Genomic DNA, 10,636 nt, shown 5'->3' on the forward strand with positions numbered 1-10,636 from the left:
AGAAAACAAAAAGGGCCAAAACATCCTCTTCATGTTATGTATGAGATGGAAATGACAGCTGTGCATGACAATGCAGAAGGAAAGTGTGGGATTTTAACAGAATTAACTAGCAACTCTGGCTTTGTGCAGCAGTGACAGAAACTCAGCCCATCAACACATCCAAACCTCACTAATTAACATATAATGTTTGTTGATGTAAAAAAAAAAGTGTAAATGTGACGTTTTAAGGAAGGTTATAGACCTGAATTATTTCTTTTCTATAGTGAAGATCTCTTACTGGTGCCCACTGGTGAGTTTTAGGTAATTGTATATATATTTTCTTTATTCTGTGTCTAGATGGTTTCTGATTTTAGATGTTTTTTCTTATTTTGAGGTGGGTATCAATGTTTTTTTTAAGTCTTTAAAAAAACAACTAAAAATTACACTTTACAAAATGTAAAATTAACCTTCATATGACCACTGAAAACCAAAACTGCTCCAAAAACATCTGCAGTACCTCATCGCAGCTTCATCTTCTCGAACTACGGTACTTTTACAGATTGTTCAAATGATGTGTAAACTAGAAATAACATCAGATGGAGTTCAATGGAGTTCATTTGTTGTTTATGATCCAGTCACAATCAAGGGAACAGGCCTGCGGGAGCATTTTTTTTCTTGAGAAAAGCCATTATATGACCCAAAAAAGCAACATAAGAACTGAACCATTGTATGTGTTAATTGTTTGGGAGACTTTAATCAGAAAATTTGCTAACAGTGCATGTCAAAATAGGTGTTAGTTATTTTGACATTTTCTTTCATAAACTAGCAGGTGCTCATCTTTTAAAGAGGAATTGCATTACTGTGCTTTTAAATAAATAACAATGCTCCACATGAACTAAAGGAAAAAATAACATATTTTAAAGCTTAACTGGAAAAATGAAGAATAACAGCTATGGTGTACTGATCACCACTTCTGTTCAGGACATAAAATTTGGCAGACTGAGAACTGCAGTGACCAATACTTTGTATCGCATAACCACTTAGTTAACCCAACTAGTCACGTGATTGCCTGGCCTGGGCCACAGAAGAGCTTCAGATCCAGCAGAAGGACCAATATTTTCTCCTCTGTGTTCAGAGGAGGAACAAGAAGGTCAATGCCACTACAAAATTATTCACGTGCATGTTTCAAAGCAAACTGTCTGAAATCGACTTCATCATGACAGCATGAGGTCTCAGTGTCCTTTAGTCTGGAACTGTGCACACAGACCAGTGCTGTGTAACTCAACTGGCATTTGCCAAAGAACACCAGAACCGGCAGGTCTGCCACTGGGGTCCTGCTCTCTCTTCGGACGAGAGCAGGTTCAAAATGAGCACATGTGAGAGACGCGAGTCTGGAGACATCTTGGCAAATGTTATACTGCCTGCAACATTATGCATTAGATGTTGTTTTTGATTCAGGTCGGTGTCGGATTCATGCATGACTGCAGCGCACTGAAGTGTATTGTAGAGCTGTGACAATCTCCCTCCCTGCTGTGCTGTGCTCCTCACACAAAGGAGCAGCAACCAGTCCTGCTCCTCGGTCGATGCCTTCCTTTGGCCCTGTCCAGCTCTCCTCATGTAACAGCACAGCTCCTGGTATCCTCTTCACTCTTCTGAAACTGGAACAGCAAACTTTCTTGCAACAGCATATAAGGATGTACAATCTTCCTAACTGGACAGATTGATATCCCTGAAGTTTAGCTGGCTATGTGTTATAGTGCGATTATCAAGTGTTCTATTAATTTGTGTGGCAGTGTATTTTCAGACACATTTAACCCATTCACTCAGTGAGTGCCCAAGGAGCAGTGTGTACGGTACCTCAGGGTAGCCATTCAGTGGATTTGAACCCCCGACCTTCTGATCATGGGCCACCACTCTACCTGAGCCATCCCTGCCCCAATGCTTAAAATAACAAATATACTATGGTCATGAAATTTAAAATTAACTGATTTTGAGCAGGCATTGGCAAAGTATTTTATGTTTCTTTATGGAAAAAAATGTTTTGTTTTGGGTTTTTTTTAAAAAAAAAGAAGGAAACTCTCCTGAACTACCACAGCACTATATACACATTAACATACAACATTACATTTAAAGATACCATTTAGAGCAATGAATGACAGTGCAGTTTAAAAGTTCAACTTTTAAGAAAGAAGTTGACTGAAGCCGTAACCCATAGCTATCATTTAAACCTGTGATTAATACTATTGCTCCCAGGTTTACTGTTCTCCTGCTGTAAAGCTCCAAGGACTGGAAGATAGACTCGCCACCCCAACCCTTCTACAATTTATAAACCCACTCCATGGTCTATTCAGTCCCAGTGTTCACCCTTGGTATAGATTAAAGTGGACACTGATAAAATAGTTCAATCATGGCAGTGTTGCCTGGTAGGGATCACATCTAATTACTCTAACTCTGACCTCTGCAGCACCATTGTTTGACCACCTCAGAACTACTCTGTGGATTTCACCTTTGCTATTAACCAACAGAGCGGCAGCAATTTCACTTTATTACTTCAGTTTTGTTTTTTGTTGTTGTTTTTGTTGTGCTCAAATGTCAGGGTGAGCCTGACTTTTTACAGTAAACACTCCTTGGTATCGGTTATTTTGTGATGCTTCTCTTCACATCTTTGTGCAGGGGCGAAGATAAGCACTAGTCATGCAGACTCTTGATTGAACACTTAAGTCAAAACCTTAAGCTCTACTAAGATACTGATAAAGAAAATGGAGTGGAGATAATATAGTACAGATGGTTATGACCTTTGAATGTCCAGGCTAGAGGACAGGCCCATCGCTCTGTTTTATTCTTGGTATGATTTTGCTTAAATCATAATCGGGATTAGCTTTAGCATGTGATATATTTAACACTTGAAACAGCCAACAAACTATAGGCTATACTAACTTTAGATAAGAAAATGGATGCAAAAATAATAGTCACACCTGATCCAAATGTGCAAATTTACTCCAACCTCACACTAAGAAAAAGTCAACGTGAGGTCACTCAGCTCCTATGAAGTTCTCCATTTTCCATAAAGCTCGATAAAAGGTTCACTTCAGCATGGTTAAAGATTGGACTTATCATGTGATATATTGGTGTGTAGATCGTATAACTAATAAAATGCAATAGTTGCTTAGCAGAGCATGGTGGAGCACTACATTGGCTCTTTCCTTCTTTTATCTCTTTGATGCCGAGATGAAATCTATAACCAGTAAGATGAGAGATGATTCTGTGATTAAACTATGATTTTATGTTGCTTATGTTGGGAGAAAGATGTTTAGAGGATTCAGTATTAAATCTCTTAGTGATGAAATTGTCTCACTGTTTGAGCAACAGTAAGTGTAAAACTGTGGAAAGTCATGCTGCCTGACCAGGAGTTCAGCACCATGGAGAGCACCGTCTCCACAGAGGGCAGCCTGGGGTGAAAACTGGAGAGTATGAGACCAGCTGTTCTCAATCAAAGTAATGAGTCTCCCACATCAGAGTTTGACCCGGACTAATTTTAAATTACTAAAAGTCCATCCATTTTCCCATGACCAATTCAGAATCTGTAGGCCGTCATCCTACTCGGACATTTTCTAAGGTAATGTATCTCCAACTTCTTAAAAAACCTTAATATTGCATAGTGGCTTTGCAGTTGTTCCTTATTCCAGCAGGTTCTGTTAAAAAGAAAGATTTGAATGATATTCTCTAAAAGTTCATTCCTGACAATAATTATTATACGTGTTTCAAAAGGGAGACATATTGTACTTTGAATGCAGTATTGCATATAGCAGCTACCTCAGAGACCTTGACTCCGTCCTTCATGATAAGGGGTATACAGCCAGCTGGTGGCTCATCATTACAGACACATGATACCTCAAATGATTGTAGCTCAGTGGAGCGTGTGCTCTGAAGCTCTCTGGTACAAGGCAGCCAAGTCACAGCTGATATATCTATCACAGCAGACTTTGGGGAGTAGTTGTATTAACATCCTCCTCAAAGCAAACGTGAGATACAAACATAGCTACCACCCTATATTACTCTTTAGCAGAACAGAAAATAGGTTACAGTTTAGAAAATAAATTGACAAATTTACACCTAGAAAGCCATTTCTGTCTATTTCTGTATGTTTGGACTATAATAGAAATTCTTTTTAGAAGATAAAAAAAAAAAAACCCAAAAAACATCACAGTTATAAACGAGACTGCAATTTTATTGATTCAAGTTGAGTTATTGTTTGATTTAAATGTTATATAGCACTGTATGGAAGCAGATCACTAGAAATACATCAATAAAGCTTAAGCTGACAATGAGTGCCACCTGAGTGTAGTAGCAACATCAATTAAAGCTTAAGGAGCCACTGAGATGTACACCCAATGACTCGGTTGAAATGTTTTAAAGCCTGATAGATGTGAGTGTGTGTACAGAAAGATGAACATGTTACTGTTTGCCAATAATACACATAAATAACTTGTATGTGCTGTGTGGAACACATTTATTGGCTTTCTTCATTAAAACCAACATACATTAACCTCTTGAAGTTTCCAGTCACCCCACAATTCAAAGTGGAGTCAAAACCTTTAGCTCTACTAAGATACTGATAAAGAACAAACAGTTCCAATATTTTATTTAAATTTTTCCAGCATAGAAAACCCCATCAACGAACAAATGCAGCTCAAGCGCTGAGATAATAGGACAAGAAATAGCACAATAATAATAATCAATAGAGAAAGACAAAAAAAAAGAAAGAAAACATTAAAATTAGAAACTACCAGTATCCATAATAAATTAATGTCATGAATATGTAATAAACAGGGAAATTGTAGTGCCCGGTACATGTTTATACAGCGTGAGCTTTCTCAAGGTGAAAAATGGAGTCCACGATTTTGAGAAAAGATTTGCTGCAGGTGTTTGCAGGTATCGAACTTTTTCCAATTGAATGACTGATAACATCTCATTGAGTCAGACACTGAAGGAGGGAGGAACAGCGGACTTCCATTCCTTTAGAATAAGTCTTTTCGCAATCATCATTCCGAGATCAATTGGCACCCGCACAGTGATAAAGAACAAATAGTTGAGATAATATAGTGCAGATGGTTACAACCTTGTGTCCAGGCTGAGGACAGACCTATCCCTCTGTCTTATTCTCGGTATGATTTCATGGCTTAAATCTGTTAGGATGCCTGGGTCGTTGACCCAGGGTTTTTGTGTTTATTATTATTATTTGTAATTTCTAGTCTTTGGTTTCTTTTTTTGAGTTCTGTCTTATGGTTTATGTCTCTGTCTTCTCTAGTTGCTCTGTCTCCCCTGTCAGCTGTATCCCCTTGTCTAGTTCGCGTCTCTGTGTATCCTTAGTTGCTATATCCCCGTGTCCAGTCAGTGTCTGTGTCTGCCCTGGTCCCACGTCTCTGTTCCCTCTGTTGTAGTGCCTGCATGTGAGTCTGTGTCTTTTGTTCAGTCTGTGTTATGGGTTTCCTGTTTTACTTTGAAAGTCCATGTCTGATGTTAATGTGTCTGGTTTTGCTTCCCCTTGTCTCGTTAGGCCTGATTTGCCCCAGCTGTGTTTCCCTCCTGTTACCCATTCCCTGATTGCTCCCTCTGTGTATTTGAGCCCTGTGTTTCTTTGTGTCTGGGTCATGATCTACCATTTACCTAGCTGTGTGTTCTGTCAGTCCTCCGGTTTAAGTTTATTTTGATTTTTCCCAGTTATGTTATATTTTGAGTTTTACATTAAAGCTGTTTTGAGTTCACGACTGTCTCTGGAGTCTGCACCTTGGGTCCTATTCCTGTCTGCACACAGCCACTCATAACAGAAGATTGCGACCAGAACATGGACCCTGCAGACTCTTTTTCCTCGGAGTTCAACGGCGAGATGATGCGGATGGTGAGTCTGCTCGACCGCATTGCCCAGTCACAGGATTTACGGACTATGGCAGTAGATGCCATCATTCGCCATAACCCTCAGCTTTCTCAGTTTGCTAAGGACACTAAGTTGGACGGCACCATTACTGCCTGGAGAGAGCAAGTCAAGGCTGGTGAGCTTGCTCTCTCACTCACTACATCTTCCCCACCGCTGCCCCAGGACAACACACTCTCTCCACCTGTCTCAAACTTGCCGTGGACTTCCTCTCCCTCCCCGCATCAGCCGGGGTCTCGTTCGCCTGCGTTTTTTCTGGCAGCTATGTGGTCGGACGATGAAGAGGTCTCCGTTTCTCCGCCAGTTTCAGTTCCCTCATTCAGAAGGAAACGACGCCACCGTCACTCCTCTCCTCAATCTTCTGTTCTGCCACCTGTTGTTCCCGCTGGGGGTTCTGGAGAACCGCTTCAGCCTCTGCAGCTCTGCCTGGTCCAGCCTCCGAGTGTTCAGCTTCGTCTGCGCCTGAGGTCCCCATGCCGTCTGGTCCTGCTCGTCCTGCTCGTCCTGCTCGTCCTGCTCGTCCTGTTCGGCCGCTTTCCAGGCCGATGACCGGACGTCGTTGCCGTCATGGACGGCCCCCTGGACTATGCCGCCGTCATGGACGGCCCCCTGAGCTACGTCGCCGCCGGTGCCTCCCGGCCGGCCGGCCTCCTGATCTGCTTCGACGCCGCCGGTGCCTCCCACCCGGCAGGCCCCCTGAACTCTTGTCTGGGCTCTTGGGCCATCAGCCTCCGGGCCGGCCCCCTGAACTTTGTGTGAACTGTTTTTCCTGGCCGCCTGCGCCTGTCGTGAGCCTGTGATTTGTTATGTTGCTTTCCGGGCTCCGGTGTTTGCACTTTTTTTTTTTTTTTTTTTTTTTTTTCTGGCTCCTTGTTTGGTTTGTTAAATCATAATCAGGATTTGCTCTAGTATGTGACATTAACTCTTGAAATGACCAGCAAACTCTAGGTTTTGGTTTAACTTGGTGACATGTTTTATTGTTTTAGTGAAATCCTATCACAGCTGATCAGGGTCTAAGATGACATCTTGAAATGTCATGTTTTGTGTCATCCAAACAAAAGACAGTTTTCAGTGTTTGAAAACTGAGAAAATCATTAAACCCTCACATTAGAACCAGACAATGGATGTTATTTCAAAAGTAATCAACTCAATACTATATTGTCAAAGCTGTCTCACACCTCAAATGCATCACAGAGAAAGCATTCATCATCAACAAAAACAACAACAACTTTTATAAAGGAATTAATCATGTTTTCATTTAAGACTGATGTAGCACATAGCTCACCCTAATGCAATTTTGCCAGACAACTAAACAATTAGCTCAGCCACTAAAATAAATTAATAACTGATACATGCAAAGCCAATATAAAAGTATAAAGTGCAATTTCAAATAAGACAACTACAAGCAAGACTTGGACATATGGCAACTGTTCAAATCAGAGCCTAGTCAATACATTTTGTATTATTTACATATTTTACATTGGTATCAGTATATTGACATCTGTATTTATAACAACCGAGAAATGAAAATTAAAAAGAGAAATGACCTTCAACCTTGTTTAAGTGTTGCTATTGCATAGATTGTTGCGTAATCCACAACTTGGGGGATCTGTGTCTGAAAGGGGGAAAGAGAAAAAATAAATAAAAATAGGCTGATATGTAGGATTTTGAAATCACCAAATTGGTATCCGTTTTAGCAATCCTATATCAATGAGGCCGCAGTTCATAACCTCACATTTATATACCCATAAACAGCAAAGTTTTACTTATCCATGGTCCGAAAGTTTGCCGCAGTCCCAAATGAGAAAGTTTTAACATATTTATCCAATATTTTGTCCCGAAGCAACATAAGAGTGTCTTTGGCAGTGAAAAAAATACCTGCAAATGCTGCACAGCCAGCAGCAGGCTGTTTTCAGTTTGTACACTAGCAAATTAGAGGCTAACAGCTACTAACATGATAACAGTTTAATTAGCCTCTGTGCTGCAGGTGTGTTAGTCATGTGACATTCTTGCATAACTAAAAGTCAGTCAACATGACCAACAGACTGGGAAAAATGCCCACCTAAGTGCAGAAGAAGATGAAGTATTTCTGACAGCAAACATATCTTCCAGCTGGCAAACAAAGTTGGCAAGCTAACACTGCCCACTTCCTTGTGCCAAAGTGGCTGCTGCTAAAGCGAACTTGGAAAGGTCCTGTGGATAGTTATGAGGAGCTAAGCTTCACCACAAAGTGGGGCTATTAGTTGTTTCGTTAAGAAAATGTTAACTGAACAGCTAACTACATGACAAAAATGTAAAAAAAAAAAAAAAAAATCAACCCTGTAACTCAACAAATTTCCTGTTTATTTGTTTACATGTATTCGGTCACCACTGCTGCCTAAATAAAATTTAACTTGTGTGATAAGATATTCTTGGACTAAGGCCCGTGGCCACGGGCCTTAGTCCATGGGGCCCGGCCGGGCACAGCCCGAAGAGGAGACATGGGCCCATCCTCCCGCAGGCCCACCACCCGCAGGAGGCGCCATAGGGGTCGGGTGCATTGTGTGCCGGGTGGCGGCCAGGAGCGGAGGCCCTGGCGGACTGACCCCCGGCTGCCAAGACTGGCAATAGGGACATGGAATGTCACCTCTCTGGTGGGGAAGGAGCCTGAGTTAGTGCGTGAGGTTGAGAGGTACCGGCTAGATATAGTCGGGCTCACCTCTACACATGGCTTGGGCTCTGGAACCAGTCTCCTGGAGAGGGGCTGGGCTCTGTCTCAGTCTGGAGTTGCCCCTGGTGGGAGGCGGCGGGCTGGGGTGGGTATCCTAATATCCCCTCGGCTTGCTGCCGGTACGTTGGGGTTTTTCCCGGTGAACGAGAGGGTTTGTTCCCTGCGCCTTAGGGTCGGGGAACGGGTCCTGACTGTCATCTGCGCTTATGCGCCGAGTGGCAGTTCAGAGTACCCAGCCTTCTTAGAGGGGGGGGTGGGTGCTGGAGGGTGCTCCACCTGGAGACTCTGTTGTCCTGCTGGGAGACTTCAATGCTCACGTGGGTAACGACAGCGAGACCTGGAGGGGCGTGATTGGGAGGAACGGCCTCCCTGATCTGAACCCGAGCGGTGCTCTGTTATTGGACTTCTGTGCTAATCACAGTTTGGCCATAACGAACACCCTGTTCGAACACAAGAGTGTCCATAAGTGCACGTGGCACCAGGACGCTCTAGGCCGTAGGTCGATGATCGATTTTGTAATCGTATCAGCAGACCTGCGACCATATGTTCTGGACACTCGGGTAAAGAGAGGGGCTGAGCTGTCAACTGATCACCACCTGGTGGTGAGTTGGATCAGGTGGCGGGGGAGGACGCTGGACAGACCTGGTGCACCTAAACGCGTAGTGAGGGTGTGCTGGGAACGTCTAGCAGAGGCCCCAGTCCGCGAGATCTTCAACGCACACCTCCGGCAGAGCTTCAACAGCATTCCGAGGGAGACTGGGGACATTGAGTCCGAATGGACCATGTTCAGCGTCTCCATTGCCGAAGCTGCTGCATTGAGCTGCGGCCGCAAGGTGGTTGGTGCCTGCCGTGGTGGTAATCCCCGAACCAAATGGTGGACACCAGAGGTGAAGGGAGCCACCAGGCTGAAGAAGGAGTCCTATCGGGCTTGGTTAGCCTGTGGGACTCCGGAGGCAGCCGACAGGTATCGACAGGCCAAGCGGAATGCGGCTCGGGCAGTGGCTGAAGCAAAAACTCGGGTGTGGGAGGAGTTCGGAGAGGCCATGGAAAAAGACTTTCGGACTGCCTCGAAGAGATTCTGGCAAACCGTCAGACGTCTCAGGAGGGGAAAGCGGTGCTCTACCTGCACTGTGTATAGTGCTGGCGGAGCGCTGCTGACGTCGACTGAGAAAATTGTCAGGCGGTGGAAGGAATACTTCGAGGACCTCCTTAATCCCACTGACACGTCTTCCGAGGAGGAAGCAGAGTCTGGGGATGAGGGGAATGATCCGCCAATTTCCGGGGGCGAGGTCACTGAGGCAGTTAAACAACTCCTTGGTGGCAGAGCCCCTGGTGTTGATGAGGTCCGCCCCGAGTTCCTGAAGGCTCTGGACGTTGTAGGGCTGTCCTGGTTGACACGCCTCTGCAATGTTGCGTGGAGATCAGGGGCAGTACCTGTGGACTGGCAGACCGGGGTGGTGGTCCCCATCTTCAAGAAAGGGGACTGGAGGGTGTGTTCCAACTATAGGGGGATCACACTCCTCAGCCTCCCTGGGAAAGTCTATGCCAGGGTGCTGGAAAGGAGAGTTCGTCCGCTAGTCGAACCTCGGATACAGGAGGAACAATGCGGTTTTCGTCCTGGTCGCGGAACACTGGACCAGCTCTTTATCCTCTCCAGGATACTTGAGGGTGCATGGGAGTTTGCCCAACCAGTCTACATGTGTTTTGTGGACTTGGAGAAGGCATTCGACCGTGTCCCTCGGGGTGTCCTGTGGGAGGTGTTGCGGGAATATGGGGTGTCTGGCCCATTGCTACGGGCCATTCGATCCCTATACAACCGTTGCAAGAGCTTGGTTCGCATTGCCGGCAATAAGTCGGACTCGTTCCTGGTGGGTGATGGGCTCCGCCAGGGCTGCCCTTTGTCTCCGGTTCTGTTCATAATTTTTATGGACAGGATTTCTAGGCGCAGCCAAGTGGCGGAGGGCTTTCGCTTTGGTGGCCTCAGAATCTCATCTCTGATTTTTGCGGATGATGTG

Source organism: Simochromis diagramma, unplaced genomic scaffold (assembly GCF_900408965.1).
Source record: "Simochromis diagramma unplaced genomic scaffold, fSimDia1.1 OVJJ01000402.1, whole genome shotgun sequence".
In the NCBI taxonomy this organism is placed as follows: Eukaryota; Metazoa; Chordata; class Actinopteri; order Cichliformes; family Cichlidae; genus Simochromis; species Simochromis diagramma.